This window comes from Erythrolamprus reginae, chromosome 2, assembly GCF_031021105.1.
Source record: "Erythrolamprus reginae isolate rEryReg1 chromosome 2, rEryReg1.hap1, whole genome shotgun sequence".
NCBI classification, from domain to species: Eukaryota; Metazoa; Chordata; class Lepidosauria; order Squamata; family Dipsadidae; genus Erythrolamprus; species Erythrolamprus reginae.
Window position 1 is genome coordinate 353839293 of NC_091951.1, and position 25160 is coordinate 353864452.

A 25160-nucleotide genomic window follows, 5' to 3' on the forward strand; every position below is an offset into this window, starting at 1 on the left:
TCATTCCTATCATCCTTTTCCTCCCACTCAGGACTGTATGTCTGTAACGTGTTGCTTGTATCCTAAGATTTTTTTTTCATATTCATTGTTTCATGACCCCTGTGACAATCATTAAGTGTTGTACCTCCTGATTCTTGACAAATGGATCTTTTTCTTTTATGTCCACTGAGAGCATCTGCACCAAAGACAAATCCCTTGTGAAGACCAATAAAATTCTATTCTATTCTATTCTATTCTACATTCTACTTCAATATTTTATTCTATTCTATTCTGTTCTATTTTCTTTATTCTACTTCAATATTCTATTCTATTCTAATTCTATTCTATTCTATTCTATTTTACTCTACTCATTTTCTATTCTATTCTATTCTACTTATTCTTCAAGGGTAGCCCCATGTAGAGCACATTGCAGTAATCAAGACGGGAGGGGAGGAGGGCCTGTGGCCAGTCCAGACCCACCTCCAAGGCTGTTGGGTGGGGGTCGCTGCCAGGTTGTCAGTTATGGCCCTGGCATTCTGGGCTCCCTACCAACGTGGGCTGTGAGTGATGGGGTGCAGGGAGGGGAGGGGGCAGAGCCAGAGTTAAACATCTCACTGGCTGCCACCTGACAAATGTGATGAATGGGTGCGCAGCCTGGGCTGCCGGTGTGACAAACAGCCTGTTTCCTCCTTCAGGCTTCAGGAAGGCTGCAATTATTTCCAATTGCTGTGCAAATGAGTTTCTCCGATAGGACCACATGGGAATTTCCCTGTATTTGTTCTTGTTTAATGGTCCTTCTAAAGAGCAGATCTTTAAAGAGCAAGGAACAAGGAAAGCCACCGATTCCCAGAGCTTCAGCCAAAGTTCTCCCTCTGGGCTGTTTGGTTGCGGAAGGAGATGACTGGCAGGTCCCTGCCCCTTTCTCACTGGCCTGTTAACCTTTATTCGGCCCAAGTGAGTTGACCTGAGCTGAGCTGACTTGGGTTGGATTGGATTGGATTGGATTGCAGGGAAAGTGTAATGGGGGCTGTTTCCATTTGGGACTTTTAATTTGAGTTGGGTTGAGTTGGGTTGGGTTGGGTTGGATTGGATTGGAAGGAAGGCACTGTTGGATTGGATTGGAGGGAGGGGCTGTTTTCATTTAGAACTTTTGACTTGGGTTGGGTTGGGTTAGGTTGGATGGGATGGGGTTGGGTTGAGTTGAGTTGGAATGGATTGGATTGGATTGCAGGGAGAACACTCTGTAAAGGGGGCTGTTTCCATTTTGTAATTTTGACTTGAGTTGGGTTGGATTGGGTCGGAGGGAAGGAAGGCGCTCTATAAGGGGGGTTGTTTCCATTTAGGACTTTTGACTTCAGTAGAATTGGGTTGAGTTGAGTTGTACTGGATTGGATTGGATTGGATTGGAGGGAAGGCACTCTGTAAAAGGGCCTGTTTCCATTTAGGACTTTTGACTTAGGTTGGGTTGAGTTGGATTGGATTGGATAGGATTGGAGGGAAGGCACTCTGTAAAAGGGCCTGTTTCCATTTAGGACATTTGGCTTAGATAGGGTTGGGTTGAGTTGAGTTGTACTGGATTGGATTGGATTGGATAGGATTGGAGGGAAGGCTCTCTGTAAAGGGGGCTGTTTCCACTTAGGAATTCTGCCTTGGGTTGGATTGGATTGCAGGGAAGGCACTATATAAAAGGGACTGTTTCCATTTAGGACTTTTGACTTGGGTTGGGTTGGGTTGGATGGGGTGGGGTGGGGTGGGGTTGGGTTGGGTTGGGTTGAGATGGATTGGATTGGATTGGAGGGAAGGGCCTGTTTCCATTTAGGATATTTGGCTTAGGTAGGGTTGGTTGAGTTGAGTTGAGTTGAATTGTACTGGATTGGATTGGATTGGAGGGAAGGCCCTCTGTAAAGGGGGCTGTTTCCATTTAGGACTTTTGCCTTGGGTTGGGTTGAGTTGAGTTGGAACTGGATTGCAGGGAAGGCATTCTATAAAAGTGTCTGTTTCCATTGAGGACTTTGTATAGTAAGGAATACTTTAATAGATCCTTGGAGCAAGGAAGGGGTTGGACTAGATGACCTTTGAGGTCAGTCCCAGTTTTCAGGCATCTGTGATTCTGAGCAGGCCCTCTGAATGTCAGTTGCCTTTGGTGAAATGACAGCCATCCGTCTCCCAACAGAAAGAAGGAAAAACAGATTCAAAATATGCAAAGAAAAGTCTTGTCACTGTCACAGAATTTGGTGGTGTTAATGGGAAATGTTAAAAAAAAGTGAATGAAAAAAATGCATCTCTGAGAATAATTGCTACAAAAAAGAGAAAGAGGAAATGCATATTGAGTATCGTGCACAGAGAGAGGAAGATAATTTCAAGGAATGTAGCCAAAGCGAGCGAGCAAGGGCTGGTTTGTATTAAAGGAGAAAGAGAGAAATACGAAATCGGTGGGGGGGGCAGGGGGCCTCCCCAGAATGGATTGAACTTGAGTGCAGTCAAGGAAATGGGGCTGGAAGGATGACAGTGTCTGCCCAGGTGTGGCCTGGAAATAGAAACGGACATTGTGGGTGTCACCTGTGTGAGATTCTGGGCCATCCAGCTCACTTATTGATTGATTTACTAGAGTTGGAAGGGACCTTGTAGGTCATCTAGTCCAACCACCTGCTCGAGCAGGAGTCCCTGCACCGCCCTAGAGCAAATGGCCGTCCACTCCCCTCTTGGAAGCTTCCAGTGTTGGAGCATTCACCACCTCCACAGGCCGGCCGTTCCCCTGGTTGATCTCTCTCACCGTCAGAAAGTTCCTCCTTATTTCCAGGTTGAATGGTTGTCTCACAACTGCTTCTCCTCCAGGAAGAACTAAAGAAGCTTAAGGGAAGAGCCTTCTCTAGAGTGGCCCTGGCCCTTGGAATGAACTGGAGATACGTACCGTCCCCTCCCTCCTAGTCTTTCATACAGCTCTGAAGACCCACCCCTGCAGGCGGGCCTGGGGGCCGTGAGCGATGAGATTGTCTCCGGACGATACTATGTACGATTAACTTTGATGGATATGTACATCTGCATATGGGACTTTTAACACTTTTAGCAATTTGTATCATTCTTTTAAAGGAAATTAGATTTCTTATATATATTGTTGCCCTGAGTCGCTTTGAGAAGGGTGGCGTAAAAATATAAACAAACAAACAAACAAAACCGTGCTTAGGAAGGAGAACCTATATGCATGTTGGCGAACCTATGGCACTCGCATCACAGGTGGCACACAGAGCCATATCTGCTGGTATGCGGGCCGTTGCCCTAGCTCAGCTCCAGTGTGCACGTGGGTGCCCGCCAGCTGATTGGTTTGCTTTTGGCCTCTGGAGAGCTTCCAGGGGGTCAGGGGAAAGGCCTTTTTGCCCTCTCCAAGCTCCAAGAAAGTCTCCGGTGGCAGGAAATTGGGAGGGGGCACGTTGGGGCACATTGGAAAAGGTGCAAAAAAAGGGCAACAAGAATGATCAAGGAAATGGAGCCCCTCCCTCATGAAACCAGGTTGCAACGCCTTGGTCTCTTTAGCCTTGAAAGACGGTGTTGAAGGGGTGACTTGATCGAAGTGTATAAAATCATGATTGAGATAGAAAAGGGGAATAGAGAAAAATGTTTTTCTCTACCACACAATACTAGGACGAGGGGGCCCTGCCTAAAGCTCACAGGTAAGAAAGTGAGGATAAATCAAGGGAAATATTTCTTCACCCAGACGGTCATTGAGGGATGTGGTCTTGCCTTCTCTTTCTGCTCAAGGTCCCCATGGACAATTGGGGGGCCACTGTGGGACACAGAATGCTGGACTCGATGGGCTTTGGCCTGATTCAGCATGGCTCTTCTTAGGTTCTTATGTCCTCTCTCTTCCTTCCTTCCTTCCTTCCTTCCTTCCTTCCTTCCTTCCTTCTCTCCCTTATTGAAACGGATGTCCAAGTGCTGCCTCTATGTTGGTTGAGGCAGACAGGGTTCCCTCAGGTCCCATTGATTGGGGGTCAAGGGAAAGGGAGGGTCTTGCCTTCTCTTTCTGCTCAAGATCCCCCTGGACAATTGGGGGCACTGTGGGACACAGAATGCTGGACATGATGGGCTTTGGCCTGATTCAGCAGGGCTCTTCTTAGGTTCTTATGTCCTCTTTCTTTCTTTCTTTCTTTCTTTCTATCTCTTTCCTTCCTTCCCTCCCTCCCTCCCTCCCCCCTCCCTCCCTCTCTTCCTTCCTTCCTTCCTTCTCTCCCTTACAGAAATTGATGTCCAAGTGCTGCCTCTATGTTGGTTGAGGCAGACAGGGTTCCCTCAGGTCCCATTGATTGGGGGTCAAGGGAAAGAGAGGGTCTGGCCTTCTCTTTCGGCTCCAGATCCCCAAGGACAATTGGGGGGCCACTGTGGGACACCGAATGCTGGACTCGATGGGCTTTGGCCCCATTCAGCAGGGCTCCTCTGAGGTTCTTATGTTCTTACATTGAATATGGGTGTGGACGTGTGCACAGGTACAATAGCACACACGTACACTATTTTGGCAATTGAGAGAAAAAACAATTTGCCATCACTGCCTGTACCATTCCGGACAAATGGGTGTCCAGTTGCTTCTTGAAATCCTCCGGTGGTGGAGCACCCACACCTTCCGAAGGCAAGACCTACCGCCAATTAATTCTCCTTCCTGTCAAAAATTGGATTGGAGTGTGTCTGTTATTGGTCCTTGACAGGCCACTGAGAAATGTTTGAAAGTGAGAAAAGTAAGGTTGCTGATAAAGAAGGGGGAAAAAAATGCCCGATAAAGAGAAGAAGAGCCATGAATTATGGAATATTTGGAAGGGAAATGTCGCAGAGCAGAAATTGGGTGTCTGGATCAAAAAGACCTGCGCATGGCGGAAGGAAGATAGGGATGCAAATAAGTGAACCGTTTAGCAAATTATGCACGCCTGAGACTGGCAGGTGTGTTGGACCCCTTGGTCATTTAATATACTTGTGGATGCGTTTATGGAAAACGGAGAGAGGCGGCTTCGTAGGGGAGATGGCTGGGGATGCGAATTTACATGCGCTCTTGAAAGAGAAAGACACGCCGGGCTTTGAAAAGCCAGAGAATTTGCATTGAATGTCCGATCCTTTGCAAGGAAGGGCCGGGGATTTAGAAAGACCAAAGAACAGGGAGTCCTCCACTTATGGCGGCAAAGGAAGCGAGGATTTACGTTGCGAAGCAAGACATTTGTCAAGGGAGTTTGGCTCCATTTCTTGCTGGAGTTGTTCAGTGATTCTCAACAGTTGTCTGTGGAGAGGGGCGGCATACAAACCTAATAATAAATTATTATTAGTTGTTCAGTTAGGGAAGTGATGGCGAAGCTTTTATTTGCTCAGGTGGCGAAAGGATGTGTGCGCAATAGCGCATGCACATACATGTGCACACACCAGCAGTGGGTTGCTTACCTGTATGCAGCGGTGGGCTAAAAGCTGGGAGGCTTGTAAGAGCTTGTAAGGGCGTGCGGGACCAGCACAATTTTGCTTCTGCACCTGTGGAGGTAGCAATATGCGCCCTTTTTGGGTGAGGTTTTTTGGCCTCCATGCTTCAACCGCAACAACACAAGAGCACGCAACAGATTCAAACTTAATACGAACTGCTCCAAACTTGACTGTAAAAAATATGATTTCAACAATCGAGTTATCGAAGCGTGGAACTCATTACCTGACTCAATAGTGTCAACCCCTAACCCCCAACACTTCTCCCTTAGACTCTCCACGATTGACCTCTCTAGGTTCCTAAGAGGCCAGTAAGGGGCGTCCATAAGTGCACTGGTGTGCCTTTCGTCCCCTGTCCAATTGTCTTTCCTTTCTCTCACTTATCATATATATTCTCTTCCTTTCATTTATCCTCTCCTCTAAGTTCACTTTACCCTTATATATATTACTACGTCTATTTTTCTTCCTATGTATTTGTGTATTGGACAAATGGATAAATAAATAAAATAAATAAATGCATGATGAAACACGGGTGCACCTGTGGCTCTGTTGCCATTTTGCTACATCCACAGGTGCAGAAGCAAAATCACGCTGGCCCTGCAAACACTTATGAGCCACAGCGGCAAGCGCAATTTAGTGTTCCGGCTAGTAGCCCACCACTGCCTATACGGTAGGGGACAGCACTCCAGTAGTGAATGCCAGATTGTGCAAATTGCATGTGGCTGCTACACTGTCAGTCTATGGGAGCCACCAGCTTTTTCCTGTATTTTTGCTTTGCGCGCATGTGCAAAAGTAAAATCTTATGAGGGGATGTGCGCATAAGTGAGATTTCGGCGATTGCTTCTGCGCATGCACGGAAGCAAAAAAAAAAATCGCTGAAATCTTGCACTCATGCATGTCCCCTCACAAGATTTCAAGGGATTTTTTTTCTTCCTGCGCGTGCACAGAAGCAAAAACAGAGTTGGACACATGTGCATAGCATGCGCACATGTGCAAGAGGACCGAAGCTGTGTGCACAATGCACTGTTTGCGGTGGTAATGGCAATCTGCCCCTGGCCCACACCTGTGATGCAATGCTTCCCTTGCACATTTGTCCACAAACTTTGGCCATGCTGTCCCTCTGCGCATATGTGCAGGCCTCACTGAAGCCTCCTGTTGGGTCCGTTTTTCACCACTCAGAGCCTTTCCTGGACCTCCAGAAGGCTGAAAATCAGCTGTCCAGCGTGCTTGGAATGGAAAGTGACAATGGTGTGTGCTGAATTGACAGAAATGACCCTAGAATTGCAAGACAAAGAAGAGACAGAATTTTACGGATCCTGGGAAAGATGAAATGCCTGGTTAACTTTAAAAAAAGGAGCATCCCCCCAAATATGACAAAATTGTACATGAAAACACAAAAGAAGACATAAGTAATGTGCATGTTCTCATGAGATTTGCTTCCTACGCATGCACAGAAGTCAACTCATGCTCCAATGCATGGGATGCCTCGCCTGACCGTATCCCACACTCTTCTCTCTCTTGGGTGGGAAAATCTCCTTGCAATCCTGTCTCGTTTTTGAAGATCAGCCCCAATAACCTGACCAGAGTTATTGCAGAAAGGAAATGAAACTTGGGCAAACCTTTGCAGCCCCTTGCAGACGGACAAGTGAAAAAGGCCATTCCTGCCTTCCCCTAAACCTGTTTTATGTAAACACCCTCCCAATAGAGGTTACCGGCAATTTTGTGTAAAGTTGGCACTGTCTACAATGCCTAGGAAATCTATAAGATGCCTGGCATTTTTTTAAAAGTTAAATAGGAAACGTCTGTGTTATTTTAATACGTTACATATATTTCCCTAGGTATATTGTAAATTTTACCTAGGCATTACGCAGAATGACAGGAACTACCAAGTACGGAAAGAGAGTCGTGAAAAGACATATTTTAATTTGACAGCTGCCAAAAAAGCCAATACAATCCTAGGCTGCAGAGGGATAGAATCAAGGCCACGTGAAGGGTTACTACCACTTTATAAGGCCTTGGTAAGGCCACACTTGGAATCCTGCATCCAGGTTTCGTTGCCACGATGCAAAAAGGATGTTGAGACTCTAGAAAGAGTGCAGAGAAGAGTGACAAAGAGGATCAGGGGACTGGAGGCTAAAACATATGAAGAATGGTTGCAGGAACTGGGCATGGCTACTTTAATGAAAAGAAGGACCAGGGGAGACATGACAGCAGTCTTCCAGTATCTCAGGGGTTGCCAGAAAGAAGAATGCAGCTGCGAGAGCTATCATGGGCCTTCCTAAATACGCCCATATCACTCCAAAATTCCGCAGTCTGCATTGGTTGCCAATCAGTTTCCGGTCACAATTCAAAGTGTTGGTTATGACCTATAAAGCCCTTCATGGCACCGGACCAGAATATCTCTGGGACTGCCTTCTGCCGCACGAATCCCAGCGACCAGTTAGGTCCCACAGAATGGGCCTTCTCTGGGTCCCGTCAACTAAACAATGTCATTTGGCGGGACCCAGGGGAAGAGCCTTCTCTGTGGCGGCCCCGACCCTTTGGAACCAACTCCCCCCAGATATCAGAGTTGCCCCCACCTTCCTCGCCTTTCGTAAGCTCCTTAAAACCTACCTCTGTCATCAGGCATGGGGGAATTGATACTTTCCCTCCCTCTAGGCTTATAAAATTTATACATGGTATGTCAGTATGTATGATTGGTTTCTAAATTGGGGTTTTAAATTAACTTAAATATTAGATTTGTTTACATTGTATTATTATTGCTGTGAGCCGCCCCGAGTCTGCGGAGAGGGGCGGCATACAAATCTGATTAATAAATAAATAATAAATAATAAGAAGGAGTCAACCTATTCTCCAAAGCACCTGAAGGCAGAACAAGAAGCAATGGGTGGAAACTAAACAAGGAGAGAAGTGACTTAGAACTAAGGAGAAATTTCCTGACAGTTAGAGCAATTAGTCAGTGGAACAGCTTGCCACCAGACGTTGTGACTGCTCCATCACTGGAGGTTTTCAAGAAGAGATTGGACAGACATTTGTCTGAAATGTTATATAGTTTTCTGCTTGCACAAGGGGTTGAACTAAAAGATCTCTGGTTTGGACCGGTTCTTAGAACCAATAGCAAAATCATGTAGAACCCACCATTGCTATGAGGCCCCTTCTAACTCTGGTATCTTCTTATTTTCTCTGGGAAAAGCTTCAACTGGGGCGACCAAACTGGGGTGGCACAGTGGTTAGAGTGCAGCTCTACAGGCTCCTTCAGATGACTGGTAGTTGTGGGTCAAATGAGGACCCCGATTGTTGGGGGCAAGAGGCTGATTCTGCAAGCCGCTTAGAGAGGGCTGGAAAAGCACTGTGAAGTGGTATATAAGTCTAAATAATGTCGCTTGGCGGGACCCAGGGGAAGTGCCTTCTCTGTGGCGGCCCCGGCCCTCTGGAACCAACTCCCCCCAGAGATTAGAATTGCCCCTACCCTCCTTGCCTTTCGTAAGCTTCTTAAAACCCACCTCTGTCGCCAGGCACGGGGGAACTGAGATACCCTTTCCCCCTAGGCCTTTACAATTTTATGCATGGTATGTCTGTATGTATGCTTGGTTTTTATAATAATGGGTTTTTAACTGTTTTAATATTGGATTGTTATATGCTGTTTTTATTACTGTTGTTAGCCGCCCCGAGTCTACGGAGAGGGGCAGCATACAAATTCAATAAATAAATATATATTGCTACAAATGCTATTTCTCTTCACAGGAGAAGGACCAAGAAGACACAGAGCGTGGAGAAGCTGAGAAGATTTGGATGTGCAACTTCAGCCGGACCCTGCAATTGAGGACATCCAAGCGGTGGGTGTTTGGGTGCTACCTGGGGATGCTCTTTTGGCTTTGATATGGGTCACCTAGCTTGTTTGGGGCACCCTCCGACTATTCGCTGCTGGCAAGATGGCTCAAGCCGGTGGGCTTCCAGAGTGGCGAATGTCAAGAGCAGCCAGCAGGAACTTTACGGAGTTTTTATTTTGATTTGATTTGATTGTTTTGTCAAGTACGTATTGGTGCTATACGAAGATATAACAATGTTTCTATACATGATACTGGTAAGAGAGAAACATTAGGACAGGGGACGGAAGGCACACTGGTGCATTTATTTATCTATCTATCTATCTATCTATTTATGTTAAGTGCATATTGGTGAATAGGATGTTAAATATACGATGGATAATGACTAAGGAAATGGCAGTGTTAGTTAAAATTAATGCGATGGGAGAATTTAGAGAAATAAAACAAGCAGCGATAGAAAGTGCTCAGGCGGTCATAGTCTTGGGTTGGAAGGATGCAACGAAATGGACAATGCAAAATTGGTATAGGTACATGGTGATCAATTTGAGATTATGGATAAAATGATGAATTTGGTTAATGAAACTGATTTGCGACAACTGATGGGACGATGGGACAAGGCAAGATGATTCATGGCAAGTAGAATCCGAGACCAAGCTACAAGGAATAAATTGGAATCACTTTATAATATGTAAATAGATACATTGCTCTTGAGTTAAAATGGTATATACAAGAAACACCCCCAATTTGATGGTGGGGTGTGAATGTTTCTCTGGTGGTGGGCACTTATTGTATGTTGTGTGTGTGCTTTATATTCTATATTTTAAAATCAATAAAAAATTAATTTAAAAAAGTACATATTGGTGGTATACAAAAATATAACAATGTTTATATATTTGATGCTAGTAAGAGTGAAACGTTAGGAGAGGGGATGGAAGGGACACTGGTGGACTCATGCATGCCCCTTGCTGCCCTCTTAGGAATCGGGAGAGGTCAACAGTGGACGGTCTAAGAGTAACATTTTGGGGGTTAGGTGATGATTAATGTTGGGCGAACTGAACCTGCACAGTTCGGGTTCATACCGAAATTTGCGGTGTTCAGCATGACGAACCCAAACCCGAATTTTCTTAAAAATTCATGTTCCGGTTCGGCATTTGTGCTGAGCACCGCAAAGCACCGCCACCCAGCTGTCATCTGCTGAGAAGAGTAGGAGGAGCCAGGCTCCGGTGGCGGCAGAGGAAGGCGAACATCGGGGAGCTGTTGGCCGGTTTGGAGGCTGGGAGGGAGGCACAAAAGGAGCTGGGGAATCCCACGAAGGGATTCCGGGGGGGGGGAAGCCTTGACATCACTTTCTGGATTCTGGTGGCGCCCGCAATTTTGGGCTTTACCTCCGTGCACCGCCGTTTACAGACAGGTTGCTAAGCACACCAAGGTGATCACTTCCTGGATTCCGTCCTCCCCCCATTACTCTAGTGCCGCCCCCGGAATCTTGAAAGGACGTCACGGAGTGCTCGGAGTTCGGGTTCGGCTGAACTTCACACAAAGTTCAACTGAACTCGCTGAACCCAAACTCCATTGGGTTCGCCCATCACTAGTGATGATGCTACAGAGTCTGGTAGTGAGTTCCAGGTGTCAGCTACTCATTTACTAAGGTCGAATTTCCTGCAGTCAAGTTTGGAGCAGTTTCCTTTAAGTTTGCGTCTATTGTGTGCTTGTGTGTTGTTGTGGATGAAGCTGAAGTTTTCGTTGACAGGAAGGACGTTGTACCAGATGATTTTATGGGCTATGCTTAGGTCGTGTTTAAGGCGATGTGGTTCTAAGCTTTCTAAACCTAGGATTGTGAATCCAGTTGCGTAGGGGATTCTGTTCCGTTCCTCTGAAATCCACATTTAGGGGCTTAAATCTTTTCTCTGTCCTTGTGGCTTTTCAGCAAAATTCTTCTTCCTTGCAATGAAGTATTTCCAGCTTTTCTATCGTTCTCATCGTCTTTTCCAGCTGGGCTGCAAAAAATGGGAAATTGTATAGCCTCGTTTTAGAGAGAAAAACCAAAACACCAGTTGAGCAGACACATCATAGTTGCCAGGACTTAACAGCATTTAATACCATTTCCCGTTCCCGGACGGCTCTTTTTGCACCGACAGAGGCTGCCTGGCATAAATTTTGGAAGTTGGTGCTGGGAAAGGAGGTCTCTCCAAATACCTTGGGGGTTTTTTTCCCCACCGGGTGAAGTGAAACCAGGTTCTGTGTTTGCTCTCTTTGGGAGGATGACGAAGGGCTGCCTTGAGTGGCAGAGGCTGTTGACTCAACTCCCTCCGTGTCATTCTCCAATCCAGGCCATGAGCTCAGTGGGTGCTGGTGATGGCATTGCTGCTGGCAAGCTCTGATGACCAGCCTGACTCATCATGACAGGTTCTCAAGAGGATTTCAGCTCTTCCTTTCCCTCTGTTTTTATTTCTGGCCTGTCAAACTCTCGTCTCAAGTCAGCTTAATACAGGCAGGAAATCCTTCTTGCAAAGCCTGTTTTTCTAATGGGGGGGGGGAGGGAGGGAAGAACATTTTAGATGCAGTGGGAAGTCTGGTTTGAACTGTGGGATGGATTTTTACTTTTTATTTTTGTTTGTTTTTGGAGCAAGTTTCAGTCTAAAGTCAGGTTTACTTATGGCCAGTTTGTGATTTATACGAGGGTTGCCCAGAAAGTAATGCACCACAGTTTTTTCCTCAGCCTACAGTAATGGTACGAAGGCGAAACTTTAGGTATACATTATGTGAATGGTCAGGAGTGTGTGTGTAAATTTTGCACTTCTTCTGACAGATAGTGTAGCTGCAGCAGTGTTTCGAAATGGCCTCTGTAAGGGATGTACGTTACAAGCAGCTCGTCATCACTGAATTTCTCACTGCGGAGGAAGAAACTGTTGGGAACATTCACAAATGTTTGTGTACAGTTGATGGGGAATCTGCAGTCGACAGAAGGAGGGTTAGTCACTGGGCAGAGAGGGGGAGGCCATTACAATGCAGAAATGGGTTCGCGACCAGAACAAGGAGTGGTACCGGCAGGGCCTCCACGCCCTTGTGTCTCGCTAGAGGAAGGCCATAGAGTGGGATGGAGATTACATGGAAAAATAGGGCATGTAGAAGAAACATCATTCTTTCTTGGGTGACAGTTTCATTGTGTTCAATAAATAATTGTTGAAGAAAAAAAATGTGGTGCATTACTTTCTGGGCAACCCTCGTATATTGGCATGGCTTTGTATGTCTCTTAGATGCTCGATCTAAATTCTGTCCCCAACTATCACCATAAAATCGACAACTGCCAGTAATGCCAGCCGTACTGATTTTGAATGAATTCATATCCAAAATGCACTTTTCCCAAAAGACAACTGGACTTTCTTGGGAGTATTTTTCCTCCTTTGAAAATGTTGGCACTCTGTCCATAATGGTTGGGTTGGCAATATATAAAGCAATCTCCTGGGAGGAAAGAGGGCCGGAAAAGGCGGGGGGTAGCCTCCGTGGGGCCTCTCTAGGACTCTCCTGGGAGGAAAGAGGGCCGGAAAAGGCGGGGGGAAGCCTCCGTGGGGCCTCTCTAGGAATCTCCTGGGAGGAAACAGGGCCTCTGCCCTCCCTGTGGTTTCCCCAATCACACACATTATTTGCTTTTATAATTATTCCCATGGGAAAAATTGCTTCTCCTTACAAACTTTTCTACTTAACAACCTGGACATGGAACGAATTAAGTTCGTAAGTAGAGGTACCACTGTACGTGGCCAGGCTAGTTATTAATTCAGGGTCCCCAGGCCTGCCGGCATAGCCAGGTCTTCATGACCTTACAAAAGGCCAGCAGGTTGAGAGTAGTGCAGATGTCGGGGGTAGTTGATTCCATAGAGCCGGGGCAGCCACAGAGAAGGCCCTCCCCCGTGGCCCCACCAACCTGCATTGCTTAGTCGACGGGACCTGGAGGAGGCCGACTCTATGTGTTGTTATTGGTCTCTGGGAGGAATGTGGCAGGTGACCATCCTGTTCCCAGGGCTCCCTAGCTCTTCTTCGATGTTGACATGGCTGTCCCCCCCATTTCTCCCTTGAAATTCTCCCCCCCCCTCTTGCTTTGTCATAAACACCCGCTGGCATTTTCCCCACTCGCCTTTCATCCTGTCAAGCCCAGTCTTTCCTTGATCCCCTCTTGTTTTCACAGCACACACAACTCCGCTAACAATGGCAATTACTGTTACGCGGTGCCTACAAGGTAGCAGGCGGCTTGAGAGGGTCCGGAGGGAGAAAAATTAAGGGCTTTCTAGTCCACTGAGGCAAATTAACGTGGCGAAATTCGTCACGTGTCTTGTCGGAGATCTGACAAACGTCTCTCTCACGCTAATGGAGGAGCTCGGCTGGGTTTGTGGCCCGGAGCGAAAAGAGGAGGCCAGAGGGTCTTTCTGACCACTGCTAATGCTTCATCCCGTGCCAATCTCTCTGTCAGTGGAGGAAGCGAAAAGGTCAGCAGAAGTTGGATCTAAATCCTCCTTGATCCTGTGGTCAACTCACCCATGAACACCACAGTGGCTTCCATTCATGTTGCCCCTGGTAACTTATTTTAGTAATTTTATTAATTTGATTTCTGTGCCGCAGGGCAGCTCACAACAAAGCAAATACAAAGCATATATACTCCCTGGACCGCACTGGCTGCCACTTGGTTTCCGGACGCAATTCAAAGTGTTGTAATGACCTATAAAGCCCTACATGGCATTGGACCAGATTGCTTATGGGGCCGCCTTCTGCTGCATGAGTCCCAGCAACTGGTTAGGTCCCACAGAGTTGGCCTTCTACAGGTCCCATCAACCAAGGGGACCAAGGGGAAGAGCTTTCTCTGTGGGGGCCCCAGGGTTCTAGAATCAGCTCCCCACAAGAGATTCGTACTGCCCCCACTTTCCTCACCTTCCAGCAAGAGTCTCAAGACTCATTTATATCACCAGGCTTGGGCCACTAGATTCTAGCCCCCTGGCCAATGATTGTGTTGTCAGTAAGTCAGTTGAATGGGAATGGGTGTCTTTTTATGGGCTTTAGGTCTTTTAGATTATTCTTCAACTCCCAGAACTCCTCAGTCTTAACAGTTGTGGACTTCAATGTCCAGAACTCCTCAGTCTTAATAGTTGTGGACCTCAACTCCCAGAACTCCTCAGTCTTAACAGTTGTGGACCTCAACTCCCAGAGTTGGACTTCTGGGAGTCGAAGTCCACAACTATTAAAACTGAGGAATTCTGGGAGTCGAAGTGGACTTCGAAGTTGTGGACTTCGAAGCCCAGAACTCCTCAGTCTTAATAGTTGTGGACTTCAACTCCCAGAATTCCTCCACCACCCCTGATTTAGATGGATTTTGTGATGTAGGGCAGAGTTTCCAAGTGACCTGTGACAGTGCGGGAGTGAGCTATCCCCTTCCTCTTGGGTGGAGGGAAAGCTCTAGCTCTGTGTGTGTGTGTGTGTGTGTGTGTGTGTGTGTGTGTGTGTGTGTGTGATTAGTGCACCAGAGCGCCTGGGGGCTGAGATGGAGGCGGCTGTGTTCCTGTCTCTCCTCTCCTCCCCCTTGGCGCCCGTCCGTCCGATGGGCAGCCCCAGCCTTTTGCAGATTTGTCAATGCAAGCTAATGGGGTGTTTAATGGCTGATGCCTACCCCAAGGCCCTGGGGTTGGGGGGGTGGGGTGGGGGGCGCAGGGATGATTTAAACGGTGCTTAATAGAGCAAGTGATCCGCTCTGCTCCAGACATCAATACACTGCAGCCTTTCCCACTGCTCCTCCAGCCCCGGGCAAAGTGGGCAGCTGTGGTGGGCTGCAACGACTGCCCGTATGGCCAGAAACCACTGGAAGGGGGGGGGAAACAGGACCCTGATAAGAAATGAATTTAAAAAAATAATAATAATAGGAGCCCCAGCAGAAAGGGGGAAGGAGAGGACAGAAGGGAAGGGGGGAGACACGATTGAAACATATAAATATGTTAAAGCGTTATATAAGGTTCGGGAGGGAAGTGTTTTAATAGGAAAGTGAACACAACGACAAGGGGGCCCAATCTGAGGTGAGTTGGGGGAAAGATCAGACGCAACGTGAGAAAATATGGTTTGACTGAAAGAGTAGTAGATGCTTGGAACAAACTTCCAGTAGACAGGGTTGGTCAATCCACAGGAACTGAATGTAAACATGCCTGGGATAAACATCGATCCATCCTAAGATAAAACACTGGAAACAGTATAAGGGCAGACTAGATGGACCATGAGGTCTTTTTCTGCCGTCAATCTTCTCATTTATAACATTTTCCCCCTCTTGCTTATTATTACACATATATCTTGTTAATTTATCCATTGACGTGTCCATTTCTGTGTGATTGCTTTCATATCCTCTATATTTTTCCATGGTATAATAGTGCCTTCAATGGTAATTCTGCCGTCAATCTTCTGTGTTCCTAAGGAAAGCTTCCTTCTCAGGAGAGGAAAGGAAGAGTCTTCCTGAATGCATGGGACTACATTTCCCAGCTTCCCCAGCTTCCCTTCCTAGCTGTCAGCCCCAACTCCGGATGACGTGCCGGTCCCCAAAGACTCTCCTTCACATTCTGCGTGGGTGATGTTTGCCGACGAAAAGGAAAAGGGATTGCAAGAAAAAGGGGTCGCCCCTGAAGTTGATTTTGCAGGAGGGAAAATGGGGTGCAGGGGAGGAAAGGAGGCCTCCTGTTGGGTGGTGCATTATGGGTTTGGTGGCACCCAGGCAGATCTGGCTTTGGAAAAAGGCAGAGCAGCCCTCCCCTGGGGGGGGCACATTTTGCCCCCTGCTTCTTAGCTCCTGGCTGGAAGAGAGTGGCTCCCTTTCATAGTGGGTGATGGGTACACAGGCTGGCAGGGGGGGAGGTGGAACCTCTGAAGCTGGTACTGGCTGTGGTTCTTCATTGCCAGGAAAGCAACCAGTCCCTTTCCCCTTCCTTCCAGGTGCTAACAATCTTCCCAGCTCTTCCCTTGCAGGCTCCTTCCTTGTTACTCTCTGTGGAGAATGTTTTCCAAGCCCTAAGTCTTTGCAGGGTCCTTTTTCATTGGTCTAACTTGCTCTGAATAAGTTTCTTTCCAGCCCTAACCAGGTGCTAATGATCTTCCCAGATATTACCTACTTGCAAGCTCTTTCACTGTTACTCTCTGCAAAGAAGAATGTTTTCCAAGCCCTAAGTTTTTGCAGGGTTTTATTCATTGCTCTACTTGCTCCAAGTGTTTCTTTCCAGCTGCTAATAATGTTCCCTATTGCCACTTCCTATAAAGAAAACTTGGTCAAAATGTTTTACCGATGGCATATTACCCCAATTAAGCTAACCAAATTAAATAACAAACTCTCACCAAATTGTTGGAAATGTCAACAAGAATTGGGCACCTATTTCCACCTATGGTGGCAATGTACTAAAGCTAAATTATATTGGAATAAGATTGGAATTTGGATCGACGAAATATTAAATCTATCACTAGACAAAACTCCTGAATGTTTTTTATTAGGTATAATCAGACAAAATTTACTGAAACCCCAAGTACAGTGGTACCTCAAGATACGAACCCCTCGTCTTACGAACAATTCGTGATACGAACCCGGGGTTCAGAAAAAATTTGCCTCTTCTTACGAACTTTTTTCAAGTTACGAACGCCAAACCCGAACTTCCGGGTTCGGCATTGGGAGGCTCCTGGGAAGCCCCCGGGCTGTTTTAAAAGGTGACCGCCGGGCTGGGGGGCTTCCCAGCAACCTCCCGAATCCCGAACTTTTGCCGAACTTCCAGGTTCGGGGTTCGGGGGGGTGCTGGGAAGCCCCCCAGCCCGGCGGTCACCTTTTAAAACAGCCGGGCGGCTTCTCAGGAGCCTCCCAACGCCGAACGCGGAAGTTCGGGTTTGGCGTTTGGCTTCCGGAGGCTCCTGGGAAGCCCCCCGGCTGTTTTAAAAGGTCACAGCCAGGCTGGGGCGCTTGCCAGCAGCCCCGACTCCCTGCCGCTCGCCCATGGCCGGCAGAAGATCGCTCTTGCCCGGCTTCCGCGCGAGGCATCAGGTCAGCATTCTGTGGGGCGGGCGGCGGGGAAGCCGGCGGCTGTGGCAGCTGCTGCAGGAGGCTTTCCCCCTCCTCGTCCGCCGCCCGCCCGCCCAGAATGCTGACCTGATGCCTCGCGGGGAAGCCGGGCAAGAGCGATCTTCTGCCGGCCATGGGCGAGCTACAATAAGCTTCCACGCCCTCGCCCGTGCCTGGCGGGAGGTGAAGAGTGCTTTGCCCAGTGCAAAGTTGACAGCAAGCAGCTCCGCAGTCCCCAAAGGAGGCTTAACCCCGCCCCTCTGTCCCACCCCTCGCCCGTATCCGGCATAACTTCCTCCTGCCTATCCCCGCTCTTCTGCCGGCCACGGGCGAGGGGTGGGACAGAGGGGTGGGGTTAAGCCTCCTTTCGGGACTGCGGAGCTGCTTGCTGTCAACTTTGCACTGGGCAAAGCACTCTTCAGCTCCCGCCAGGCACGGGCGAAAGGCGAGGAAGCCTATTGTAGCAGCTGCCACAGCGGAGACATTTGGGGTTTTGGCTGGGGGGGGGAGGGGAAGGCAGGAGGTCCGGCCCTTCATTTGCCCTCCCAGCAAAAGACAAAGCCGCACAGCTCCGCATCGCCGAAGGAGGCTTAACCCCACCCCTCTGTCCCACCCCTCGGCCGTGGCCGGCAGAAGAGCGGGGATAGGCAGGAGGAAGTTATGCCGGATACGGCCGAGGGGTGGGACAGAGTGGTGGGGTTAAGCCTCCTTCGGCGATGCGGAGCTGCGCGGCTTTGCCTTTTGCTGGGAGGGCAAATGAAGGGCCGGACCTCCTGCCTTCCCCTCCCTCCCCAGCCAAAACCCCAAATGTCTCCGCTGTGGCAGCTGCAACAATAGGCTTCCTCGCCTTTCGCCTGTTTCAGCTTTCCATCCATCCACGTCACTTCGCCACTAAATCGTATGGCAGCAAACAATCTTTGGGGTTTTCGCTGGGGGGAGAAGTAGGACCTTCCTAACTTCCTCCCCCCCCAGCGAAAACCCCAAAGATTGTTTGCTGCCACACGATTTAGCGGCGAAGTGACGTGAAGGGATGGAAAGCTGAAACCGGGCTGTTTAAGCTTTCCATCCATCCACGTCACTTTGCTGCTAAATCGTATGGCAGCAAACAATCTTTGGGGTTTTCGCTGGGGGGAGAAGTAGGACCTTCCTAACTTCCTCCCCCCCCAGCGAAAACCCCAAAGATTGTTTGCTGCCACACGATTTAGCGGCGAAGTGACGTGAAGGGATGGAAAGCTGAAACCGGGCTGTTTAAGCTTTCCATCCATCCACGTCACTTTGCTGCTAAATCGTATGGCAGCAAACAATCTTTGGGGTTTTCGCTGGGGGGAGAAGTAGGACCTTCCTAACTTCCTCCCCCCCCCAGCGAAAACCCCAAAGATTGTTTGCTGCCACACGATTTAGCGGCGAAGTGACGTGAAGGGATGGAAAGCTGAAACCGGGCTGTTTAAGCTTTCCATCCATCCACGTCACTTTGCTGCTAAATCGTATGGCAGCAAACAATCTTTGGGGTTTTCGCTGGGGGGAGAAGTAGGACCTTCCTAACTTCCTCCCCCCCCAGCGAAAACCCCAAAGATTGTTTGCTGCCACACGATTTAGCGGCGAAGTGACGTGAAGGGATGGAAAGCTGAAACCGGGCTGTTTAAGCTTTCCATCCATCCACGTCACTTTGCTGCTAAATCGTATGGCAGCAAACAATCTTTGGGGTTTTCGCTGGGGGGAGAAGTAGGACCTTCCTAACTTCCTCCCCCCCCCAGCGAAAACCCCAAAGATTGTTTGCTGCCACACGATTTAGCGGCGAAGTGACGTGAAGGGATGGAAAGCTGAAACCGGGCTGTTTAAGCTTTCCATCCATCCACGTCACTTTGCTGCTAAATCGTATGGCAGCAAACAATCTTTGGGGTTTTCGCTGGGGGGAGAAGTAGGACCTTCCTAACTTCCTCCCCCCCCCCAGCGAAAACCCCAAAGATTGTTTGCTGCCACACGATTTAGCGGCGAAGTGACGTGAAGGGATGGAAAGCTGAAACCGGGCTGTTTCAGCTTTCCATCCATCCACGTCACTTTGCTGCTAAATCGTATGGCAGCAAACAATCTTTGGGGTTTTCGCTGGGGGGAGAGGTAGGACCTTCCTAACTTCCTCCCCCCCCAGCGAAAACCCCAAAGAGAGAGGCATTCGCTTTCCTCCCGCCGGCCCCTCAATCGGGCCGGTAGGGAACAGAATGGAACCAGCCCAGAAGCAATAGACGCAGGATCGGGCCGGCAGCAGGCGCAGGGCGAGGCAGCAGGTCTGCATCCTGGGCAGGCGGGCGGGCGGCGGGCGAGGAGGCGCGGCCGAGCGGCGACAGCGGCGGTTCTCCTCACTTCGGAGAGCTTCCTGGCCATGAAAACGCGCGAATCCAACAAGAACGAAAGCCAGGAAGCTCTCCCTGGCGGAGACCGCCGGCCCCTCAATCGGGCCGCCGTGACGGGGACCACTGGCCTGCCTAGCGGGCTGGGAGGGAGGTGGAATACGGGAGGAGGAGGAAGAGGAGGAGGAGGGAGGAAGGAGAGAGAGAGAGAGGGAAGCCGCCCGGCTGTTTTTAAAGGTGACAGCCGGGCGGCAGCGTTTTTTTGCGGTTGTTTTTTTTTTGTTGCACGGATTAATTGACTTTACATTGTTTCCTATGGGAAACAATGTTTCGTCTTACGAACCTTTCGTGTTACGAACCTTTCCCTGGAACCAATTAAGTTCGTATCTTGAGGTTCCACTGTACACTTAATCATTCACTTAACAACGGCAGCAAGACTAACCTATGCGCAGTGGTGGAAAAATGATGAGCTACCCCCAAATGAAGTAATAATTAAAAAAATAATATACTGCGCAGAAATGTCGAAACTGACTTTACTAGTTAGAAATGAATCGTTGGCTACGTTCAATAATTGTTGGGACCCTTTTTATAATTGGCTAGGAAGCAAAAACGAGAACAACAGGCTACAAGATTGAAATGTTAGATATAACCTTGAACTGTTACAAATCTGGTATAAAGTAACCTATTATCTTATATAATAACATGAGACTTTATATATATTTAAACATGAAATTTTATTATTATTTGTTAACTTCTCTGCAATGTATTTATTTCAACTCTGGCATTTAACATTTTAGATAAATTATTCGAAACATGGTAATGAGCAAATATAATTGGATCTAATTTTCGTTTTCAATACAACTCCCCTGTATATTCGCCGATACTTTTATCTGTTTGGTTTTTGTTTGTTTGCTTTGGTTTTTTTTCTTCGTATTGTGTGTTTTATGTTTTGTAGAAAAAAAAAATAATAATGTTCCCATCTCTTCCTGGCTTGCAAGCTCTTTCATTGTTACTCTCTCCAAATAAGGTTTTTTTAAGCCCTAACCAGGGGATAAAATAATGTGCTGAAACTGACCAGACTAAGGACGCTAGCCAGATGAAAAACCTGGTAAGCAGATTCTTTCCCCTATTTTCCTCCCCAAAAACTAAGTTGCGTCTTATAGGTTGAATGTGTATGACTGCATAGTTAGGGATTTTATTATGTTATTAATGCCAACTTAAATTGATTTATTTTTTTATTATTAGATTTGTAATATATTGTATTACTGTTATGCTGTGAGCTGCCCCGAGTCTTCGGAGAGGGGCAGCATACAAATCTAATAAACTATAACTATAAGTATATACTCTGAAAAATACGGTACTCAATGGCATAGCTTGCCTCCATAGGGGGGATGTGTGGGTGCTCCACCTTTGGGAGTCCTAGCAGGCAACCACTTTAATATGTGCCAGCCACATTCCTAGGTTGCATCAACCGAGCGACATAACATCGATCTCCTATGAAGTGTCAGTGTGGCTTTGTAAAGTCTTGGGAAGATCACATTTGGAATCTTGCATCCAGGTCAGATCCCTGTTAGTGATGGGCTGCAATTAGTTTAACAGCCGGTTCAGTGATCCCACATGCAGATGTGCTTAGTGCATGCGTGCATGTTTAATGCACTTGTGCACAGCGTTCAAAATACAGCAGTTTGAAGCTCAACTGCTTCTCTTTCTAAGGCATCCCTGGGAAGTAGGACAGCGAAGGCGTGGACATTGGCTGAGCCTGGAAGAAGGAGAGGAGAGGAAACAGAACAGAACAGTAGAGACCCCACTTGGAGTCCTGTGTACAGTTCTGGTCACCTCACCACAAGAAGGATAGAATGGAACTGGAAAAGGGGCCAAAAAGGGCAACAAGAAGGATCAAGGGAATGGAGCCCCTCCCTTAGGAAACCAGGTTGCAAGGCCTTGGTCTCTTCAGCCTTGAAAGACAGAGTTTAAGCAGTGACTTGATCAAAGTGTATAAAATCCTGCATGGGATAGAAAAGGTGGAGAGAGAAAAATTATTTCCTCTATCCCACAATACTAGGACCAGGGGCCCCTCCCTAAAGCTCACAGGTGAGAAAGTGAGGACAAATCAAGGGAAATATATCTTCACTCAGAGGGTCCTTGGTTGATGGGATTCTCTTCCAGAAGAGGCCGTGACAGCTGTCAGCCTGCAGAGCTTCAAGGCAGGATGAGACAGATTCAGGGATGCCAAGTGTATCCATTGTGGTTATTGAAAGGGATGTCTAAGTACCACCTTTATGTTGGCTGAGGCAGGCAGGGTTCCCTTGGGTCCCATTTGTTGGGGGTCGAGGGAAAGGGACGGTCTTGCCTTTTCTTTCTGCTCAAGATCCCCCTGGACAATTGGGGGGCCACTGTGGGGCACAGAATGCTGGACTCGATGGGCTTTGGGCTGATTCAGCAGGGCTCTTCTTAGGTTCTTATGTAGAACAGAACAGAATAGAATAGAATAGAATAGAATAGAATAGAATAGAATAAGGATAGAATGGAATTAGGACAGGACAGGACTGGACCGTAGTCAGGAAACCCTACACCAGTGATGGAGAATCTATGGCACAGGTGCCCCAGGTGGCACATGGAGCCATGTCTGCTGGCACAGGAACTGTTCCCCTAGCTCAGCTCCAATGTGCATGTGTGTGCCAGCTAGCTGGTTTTTGGCTCACACAGAGGCTCTGGGAGGGTGTTTCTGGCTTCCAGAGAGCCTCCAGGGGATGGGGAGGGCGTTTTTACCCCCCTCTAGCTCCAGGGAAGCCTTTAGAGCCTATGGAGGGTGAAACACGAGCCTACTGGGCCCACCAGAAGTTGGGAAACAGGCTGTTTCCAGCCTCCAGAGAGCTTCCAGGGGGTGAGTGAAGCTGTTTTTGCCCACCCAGGCATTGGAAGGAGGGAGGAAGAAAGTAAAGGAGGAAAGGATGGGTGGGTGGATTGCATGAAGAAAGGAAGGGAAGGAACGGAAGGAGGGAGGGAAGGATGATACTTGGTCACTGATATCTGACAAGTAATATTATCTACCAGTTGTAGAGCAAAGAGAAAGGCGGCTGATTCCCACCACCCAAACTCCAGCCAGATCTGACAGCTTGCTGAGAGCTGAGTGTGAAAGTTCTTCTCTGGAGGAGGGGAAAGCGGCCTGTGGACAGTGTGTGTGTGTGTGTGTGTGTGTGTGTAAAACCTGGAGGTTTTCCAGCTCAGCAGAGGCTAATCCGGCTTAAGGCCAAGCCGCAGGGGGCCTTTGGGGAGGGGTCCCGTTTCATGCAAGCTGGGCCTTGTAGGGAAAGAATGGACCAGGCTGGGATCAAAAGGGATCACAGCAGGGTGCCAGGAGAGGATGCTCTGGATTTAAGGCCAGGGAGGGGAGGGGGCTGTGTGTGGGAATCAACTGACTGGTGCTGCTGTGCGCTGGGATGCTGCTTCCTTGGCATGGCTGGTGCATAGACCCTCCTTCAGCCCAGTTTCCCCATAATGTAAAAAACATCTTGAGACTCTAGAAAAAGTGCAGAGAAGAGCCACAAAGAGGATTAGGAGACTGAAGGCTGAAACATAGGAAGAACGGTTGCAGGAACTGGGTAAATGGCTAGTTTGATGGAAAGAAGGACCAGGGGGGGCATGACAGCAGTATCTCAGGGGCTGCCACAAAGAAGAAGGAGTCAAGCTCCTGAGGGTAGAACAAGAAGCAATGGGTGGAAACTAAACAAGGGGAGAAGCAACTTAGAACTCAGGAGGGATTTCCTGACAGTTAGAACAATTAACCGGTGGAACAGACGTTGCCTCCAGAAGTTGTGAATGCTCCAACGCTGGAAGTTTTTAAGAAGGTGCTATTCTCCAGAGCACCTGAAGACCAGACAAGGAGGAATGGATGGAAACCGATCAAGGAGACATTCAACCTAGAATGAAGGATAAGTTTCCTGACACGGAGAACAGTTAACCAGTGGAACCGCCTGCCTCTAGAAGTTGTGGGTGCTCCAGGATTCTAAAGAAGAGATGGGAACAGCATCTTCCAATTGGAAGAGTATGGTATAGACAGTGAAGGGCTACCAATTTTTTTTTACTACCACACTGTGGGCGTGGCTTATGCATCTTTCGGTGCAAATTGGGGGCTCTGGGGTGGAGCTCCATTTTCGCCACCCCACTGCGCCCCCCACCCCAATCCCCAGCCAACCCCTGGGTATAGGTCTTCTACTTCAGCAAGTAGTTGGACTAGAAGACCTCCAAGGTCTCTTCCAATGCTTTAACAGATGGACAGAGTTGGAAGGGACCTTGGAGGTCATCTAGTCCAACCCTTGCACCTAAGTAGTTAACCCTCCACCATTTCTGACAGATGGAAGTCCAGTCTTATCTTCAAAGCCACCAGGGATGAAGCTCCCAAAAAGCAAACTTCTCTTCCATGGGTTGATTGTCCTCACTGTCAGAAAATCCCTCCTTATTTCCAAGTTGAGTCTCTCCTTGGTCAGTTTCCATCCATTCTGCCTCATGTGGCCTTTGGGTGCCTTGGAAAATACCTTGACCCCCTCCTCCTCTCTGTGGCAGCCCCTCAAACATTGGAAGAGTGCTATCCTGTCTCCCCTGGTCCTTCAGAAGACTAGCCATGGCCATTTCCTGTGACCGTACTTCTTCGTATGTTTTAACCTCTGCATCCCTAATCATCCTGTTTGATCTTCTCTGCACTTTTTCTAATGAACTTGCCCAAAAATATTGATTGACCAATGAGGTGCCTTTCCATTGACGAGGGGCGTCTTGGATAGCAGAAAACCACTGAAATCTTGTTAAGAGAAGAGAAGAGAAGAGAAGGAATGTAGAATAGAATAGAATAGAATAGAATAGAATAGAATAGAATAGAATAGAATTCTTTATTGGCCAAGTGTGATTGGACACATAAGGGATTTGTCTTTGGTGAAGATGCTCTCAGTGTACATAAAGGAAAAGATGCACTTGTCAAGAATCATGAGCTACAACACTTAATGATTGTCATAGGGATCAAATGAGCAATGAAGAAACAATCAATATTAATAAAAATCTTAAGGAGACAAGCAACCAGTTACAGTCATGCAGTCATAAGTGGGAGGAAATGGGGGATATGAACAATGAGAAAAAGCTAGTAGTGCAGACTTAGTAAATAGTTTGACAGTGTTGAGGGAATTATTTGTTTAGCAGAGTGATGGCATTTGGTGAAAAACTGTGCTTGTGTCTTGTTGTCTTGGTGTGCAGGGCTCTGTAGCAACGTTTTGAGGGTGGGAGTTGAAACAGTTTGTGTCCAGGATGCGAGGGTTGATGTCTGTAGCTCATCCACCAGGCAGGACAATGCAAGAGCCCCCTGCTGCTTCTCAGCCTAGAAAGAAATTCCAAGATGGAAGGAATAGAAAGCTCGGAATCTGGACCCTCTTCCCAAAGGTCTCCTAAGCCCCCTCGAGGATGGCACCTGGGTGATCTTGGGTTCGGCTGTAGCAGCAGCAGACAGCGAGATCCGGGCTG

The 25160-nt window shown here is 47.9% G+C and overlaps 1 protein-coding gene across 1 annotated transcript in view; it reads left to right on the forward strand.

The window, feature by feature from the left end:
* CNTFR (ciliary neurotrophic factor receptor) overlaps positions 1-25160 on the forward strand; it is a 368226-nt gene that overhangs the window by 93977 nt on the left and 249089 nt on the right. The window contains exon 2 of the mRNA XM_070743665.1: positions 9169-9260. The gene's annotated coding sequence lies outside the window, so the exon portion shown is untranslated. The remainder of the gene's footprint in view (positions 1-9168; positions 9261-25160) is intronic.